The following is a 6554-nucleotide window of genomic DNA, read 5'->3' on the forward strand; positions in this document are numbered from 1 at the left end:
TTCAACTCTCTAGAGACAGCAGGAGCGGTAGAGATACTCTCAATGATCAGAAGAGGACTGGCCACCCCTCATAGCCTGGTTCCTCTCTAGGTTTCTTCCTTGGTTTTGGCCTTTCTAGGGAGTTTTTCCTAGCCACCATGCTTCTACACCTGCATTGCTTGCTGTTTGGGGTTTTAGGCTGGGTTTCTGTACAGCACTTTGATATATCAGCTGATGTAAGAAGGGCTATATAAATGAATTTGATTTGACTTAGATACTAGCTAGGTGGTGCATAAAGTGGACAGACAAACGGTGAGTGTACTGTAACCTTCCACTGCACTCTGACCGCTCCATGAGAGAAGGTGAACCCTATGCTGTGTTAAATCTTCCTAACTAACTTTAAGCATCAGCTGTCAGAGCAGCTTACCGATCACCGCACCTGTACACAGCCCATCTGTAAATAGCCCACCCAACTACCGCATCCCCATATTGTTATTTTTTTTGCTCTTTTGCACCCCAGTATCTCTACTTGCAAATCATCATCTGCACATCTATCACTCCAGTGTTAATGCTAAATTGTAATTATTTCGCCACTATGGCCTATTTATTGCCTTACCTCCCTAATCTTACTACATTTGCACACACTGTATATAGATTATTCCCATGTGTAACTCTGTGTTGTTGTTTTTGTCGCACTGCTTTGCTTTATCTTGGCCAGATCGTAGTTGTAAATGAGAACTTGTTCTCAACTGGCCTACCTGGTTAAATAAAGGTGAAATATATATATTTTTAAATAAATATACTTCTGTCCTTAAAATCAATATCTAACACACAGACATTCTCCCAGATACACACACAAGGAGTGCACAGGCTCTGCCATCCTCTCTGATCTTCTTGTTCTGAAGCATGCACAGGAAATTGTAAGTGCCACTGTTTAGGTCTACAAGGAGGACGTGAGGGGACTTGTCAGCCGGCCCATATCTCACTCCTCTGCTAACAGAAGAGCAGAACAGAGGGGCTCAGTGTTCAGTCCTCCTCAGCAGACTATCTACTCACAACCACAGAGAGAGAGGTCACAACACATGGTGGAAATACCCACTGCCCTGCCTGAGTCCCACAGCTTCACTAACTCATAGAGCTAATGGGTGTTAATCTAACGCAATCAACTGCTTCTCAATGTGCAATTACAACAGAGAAGCTATATTGTACCACATATTAAATAGAACAACTAACTAATTTCTGAGGTCTGTATCAAACTGTTAAAATGCACTACTTCAACATTAACAGAACAAAGCCTTAAGGGTCAAGTTTTTCTAACCCTACATTCTCTTTCTTCTATAACATGAGTTAAAATACAAATGATCTTTTGAGAAATTGTATTTTCAAAAAGGGCATTGTATGCAAGAGGAAGCACAAAGCAAAGTATTTCTTTAGTGTTGTTAGAGCACTCCAGAACACTTCTTTGCAACAACATAAAACCAAGCTCTTCAGTTTTTGGCTTGGCCGCCACGCCAGGAGCGTGGAATGTGCAACAAATTATTTCCTCCCTCCGTCTCTCCCCTTAAAAAGCCTTTTGATGTGCTTTGAAAAAAACAACATGAAGAAGTGCTGAAAGTCAAGGCCACCGTCTGAATAACATAATGAGTATTTGTGCTGTATGCCTGACCACCATCCTCTCCTCAACAGGAAATACTCCTCCTCCGTCTCAAGGAGAGGTTCTCTTAACCTTGTAACTGAAATGAAGCATCAGATAACATGCTTAGAGAGGCCCTCACTATGAAGTTAATACTCAATAGGTCCATTACAGTGATATCAGTTTGTAACTCTCTTACACACTTAGATTCAGTTTGTTCTTTTACATGTTCTATGACACATAATTTACTTCGATCTACCCTGAGGAAGTCCTTTCATGTCAGTGGAGGAACTCTGCTACTAAACAGTGGGATGACAAATGGATCTCTGGATGATTTATATCAAACTGGTCAGCACTTCAGTGTTTACACAAATGGTTTGCCTTATTAGCATCCCTGTAAACGGAAAGCGATACACATGACCGCATGCATGGGCTTTCCCGTGTTGCTGCAATGGTGAAGGACCTTACTTTAGCAGAGCTCTGTGTGTGAACGGAATCTTTCATAACGCAGGAAGAGGAGAAGGAGGCCCGGCGACATAGAATTAGCTCCGTTTTTCTTTGCTCAATTTGGTGATAGATTATTTTAAGAGAAAGTGGTACATTCAACAGGAGGCATTCATTCTTGTGATTCAGGCTAAATATAGCTCTGGTTTCATGAACCGTTTTGAGGGGTTAAGAAACTGTTGATTCAACATGAGGACACATCTAGAGAGAGAAAAAGGAATAAGAAAATAAAAAAGAAAGAGAGAGGAACACACACAAGCAGACTATACTAGACTGAAAGTCTTAGGTGATGTTCAGATGTGCTGGCAGCTCTTCCATCCTTTCTGTTTTCTTCTTCAAAACACCTGTGGATTTCTATACGAGTGCTTTGGTCTTTCTAGTCAACGCCAACAGGTCAATAATGGATTGGCTGTTCTGCTGACAGACATTAGAATAGAGAACAGATGGGTCTCAAGAAACCGCAGTGAGACATACTGGGTGATGCAATACAGTAAACCCAACTGACTTAGGTCTGTGTACCACACTAACTCATAAAAGTATTTCCTCTCCATTTATCGGTTTATTTGATCCCCATTAGCTTTTTCAGAAGCAGCAGCTACTCTTCCTGGGGTCCCCAAAAAACACGACAAGTAACAAAACACTGATTCACTGATAGACAAGGAGAGTCACACAAATGTAAAATATAACAATATACAAACAATACAACAAAACAATTATGTGTGTGTGTGTTTTTGTCCCCTCGTTCCATGAGATGTTGTTTAATCCGTTTTTTAAAGGTAATTTTGCTGTTTGCTTGAGTAGTTGGAAGGGAGTTCCATGTGATCACGGCTCTGTGTAATACTGTGAGTTTCCTTGAATTTATTTTGGACCTGGGAACTTTGAAGAGATCCCAGATGGCATGTCGTGTGGGGTATGTATGGGTGTCTGAGCTGAATGTTATTTGATTTTGCATAAACAAAACAATTTTCTCTCAAACACCATGAGCCATTGACAGAGATTCAACATTGATGAGATTCAATATTTTGACTCTAGCAAGACATTGTTCAGAAACACTAATCCAAAATCAGCTTTACTCTCACCAATCCTAACTTTAACCATTTGAAAGTATTAAACCACTCTTGTTCTGGATCAGTGAGCGAGAGGCATTTCTCCTCCTCACTACTGCTTGTCTGTTTCCTTAGTGAAGCATACCAGTCTCCAGACAGGGGCAGGCATCAGTCTTCACTAACTGCCCAGCGGTATCAGTGTTCAGTGGAAGCTGTGGTTCAAGGGAAACATCATCTTACTATAAATCTCTTAAAACCTCAGGGAAACTTTTATATTACAAAAAAACAGTGGGATAGCATGTTACACATATTTAATCTATCCAAGCCAGCCAAAACAGGAGGAGGAGAAAGGAAGGTGGATATGAAAATAAATAAATAAATGAAAGCAAGAAACCGAACCCAGGACCAGTGGCTTTACTTGAGACTTTAGAGGTTGAGTATAGGGGAAAGGTGAGGCAGTCATCATGGCGTGGGGAGTGTGTGAAAGGCCAGAGCTTCTGTTCTGAGACCACTGCTGCGCCAGGCTGGGCTATACATTTCACAAGCACAGATAAAAATCATTCAGAGAAAGGGACACCCTGGCGACTCAAGAATAGATGCCAGGTAACAGAGAGAAAGAGGGGGGGGGGGGGGGGGCAGCGATAGGGTGAAAGGGGAGGGCAGAGAGAGAGAGGGAGAGACAGAGGGAGAGAGAGGGTTCTCTGACCGCAGTGGGTAAAGAATGCTGTCTTTTCTTATCAACCCCAGACGCCCTGCCCACCAATTTCACCTCGTCTGGTAATCAATACCTTTTATTTTACCCTTTCGCCTTTCCAATCAATAGATAAGAGAAGGGTAAGACTACACCGGGGGGGCAATAAGGCTTTCTTCGGCACCATCTGATGTGGGCTGAATAGCCACAGGTACAGTGATGGGAATGGCAGGATAGTAAGAGCTATTAGGTGACATGAGACTATGTAGAGAAAGAGAGAGAGGGAGGGAGAGGGAGAGAGAGAGAGAGAGAGAGAGAGAGGGAGGCAGTGAATGAGATGGGTGGAAAAATAATGAGATGCTCCTGCCAATCTATGTTATCAATGTTAATGAATTTAAATACAACTGCTGCCACTTCAAAGCTGAGAGGAAGCTGGGTCTGACAGTGATGAAGTTCTGCCTCCACTTCCCCTCCTATGGCCCCATGCAGAATAACGGGCTCCTGCAGGCTCCATCAAGCAAACAGGAAGAAAGGCAGAAATGAGTCCAGCGTCATAAAGCTTCTGGAAACATCTCCATCACACGGAATACTTCTAACAGGCCCCACTGTGGAGCCTTTGAACTCTGAGCTGCTATATTTCATTAGGCTTGAAGGCCTTCTACCAGCCGCAGCTGCTGCTGAGGGGAGAAGTGTGTGTATGTATGCTGGGGTCCATGCTGCAATCACCACAGGACCACTGGACCAAGGACATTATCACATATCCGCTATACTCTGCCATCCTGTCTGAGTGACTGTAGCTGTGCATGAGAACCATGTATCAATAACAATTACTGGTGCTATATAGCTTTTAACAGGTTCATTTGAAAAAGCATGCATTGAGTGCCGGAACAAATGGAAATGTTAACCCCTTTGGACATAGCCATATATGTTGTACTGAATATCAATACTATAACAGAGAGCACATTTGTTTATGAAGCATTGCTTTACTGCTCATCTGAGTATGAGTAAAGGTCTGGTTTGTCGCAGGGAGAGCACAGTGAGTGCCATTCACTACACCACGCAGCTTTATCTCACTCCATTAGACCACGGCATGGTGCACACACAGGAGCAGAGAGTGTGCTTAGGGGTACTTATCAGAGGAGAGGGAAGGAGGGAGAGAGAGAGGGAGGGAGGGGGAGAAGGGCAAGAGAGGGGTAAAGTTAGGAAGAGATTGGAGGGAAGTGAGAGAGAGGATCACAGAGGGGGAGTTAAAGATGGAGAGAGAGAATGGAAGAGAAGTTAGAAAGAGAGGAGTAGGGTGAGGGTTAAAGTAAGAGAGAGGTTGATTTAGAGAGCCGAGGCTAAGATAGCAGTGAGGTGTCCTTTAACACACAGCTCGTAGGGATGCGTAGAGGAGAGTTGGAGGGAGTGAAGGGGATTAGGAGGGCCCAGGCGGCAGTAACCAAGAATGTCAACAATCTCACACCCTGCTCCCTGCACCCTGGTCTGGTCTGGGCTCAGCCTCTGGCACATGACACAATAAAACAGAAAAACGATTTTCTCTCTCTCTGTGCGTGTGGGTAGGGGGACAGTAGAGGGCATATGTGCACCTGTTTATTGCTATCCTTATCAGATGATTGGAGAGGAGCGAAACATGTCGAATTATTGTGGCCTCCCCCACACACACACACCAATATAGACACATAGATAGAGTTATTCATCTGTACGTCAATCTGTCTACCTCACAAACCACAGTGGGTTAAAGATTAAACCCATTCGGGCCTCCCGAGTGGCGCAGCGGTCTAAGGCACTGCATCGCAGTGCTTGAGGCGTCACTACAGGGAGACTTATGAGGCGGTGCACAATTGGCCCAGCTTTGTCTGGGTTAGGGGAGGGTTTGGCCGGCCGGGATTTCCTTGTCCCATTGCTCTCTAGTGACTCCTGTGGCGGGCCAGACGCATGCACCCTGACACAGTCGCCAGTTGTACGGTGTTTCCTCTGACACATTGGTGCAGCTGGCTTCCGGGTTAAGCGAGCAGTGTGTCAAGAACCAGTGCGGCTTGGCAGGGTCGTGTTTCAGAAGACGCATGACACTCGACCTTCGCCTCTCCCGAGTCCGTACAGGAGTTGCAGTGATGGGACAAGACTGTAACTGTAACGGTCGTCGTAATCCTCCTCCTCGGACGAGGAGGAGAGGCGAGAAGGATCAGACCAATATGCGGAGTGGTTTGTGTCCATGATTATTTATTAACAAAAATAACCGGAACACTAATGAAACAAAATGACAAAAGAGAAACGAACCGACAAACAGTCCTGTGTGGCACGAATACTGACACGAGATACAAACACCCACAAAACACACGTGAATCCCAGGCTGCCTAAGTATGATTCTCAATCAGGGACAACGATTGACAGCTGTCTCTGATTGAGAATCATACCCGGCCGAACACAGAAAATAACACATCGACAACCCACCCCAACTCACGCCCTGACCAACTAAATAAATACAAGAAAAAAGGAAAAACAGGTCAGGAACGTGACATAACCCCCCCCTTAAGGTGCGAACTCCGGGCGCACCAGCATAAAGTCTAGGGGAGGGTCTGGGTGGGCGTCTGTCCACGGTGGCGGCTCTGGCGCTGGTCGTGGTCCCCACCCCACCATAGTCAAACCCCGCTTCCGTGGCCTCCTCCCAATGGCCACCCTCCATGTCAATCCCACTCTA

Source organism: Salvelinus namaycush, chromosome 28, assembly GCF_016432855.1.
Source record: "Salvelinus namaycush isolate Seneca chromosome 28, SaNama_1.0, whole genome shotgun sequence".
Taxonomy (NCBI): domain Eukaryota; kingdom Metazoa; phylum Chordata; class Actinopteri; order Salmoniformes; family Salmonidae; genus Salvelinus; species Salvelinus namaycush.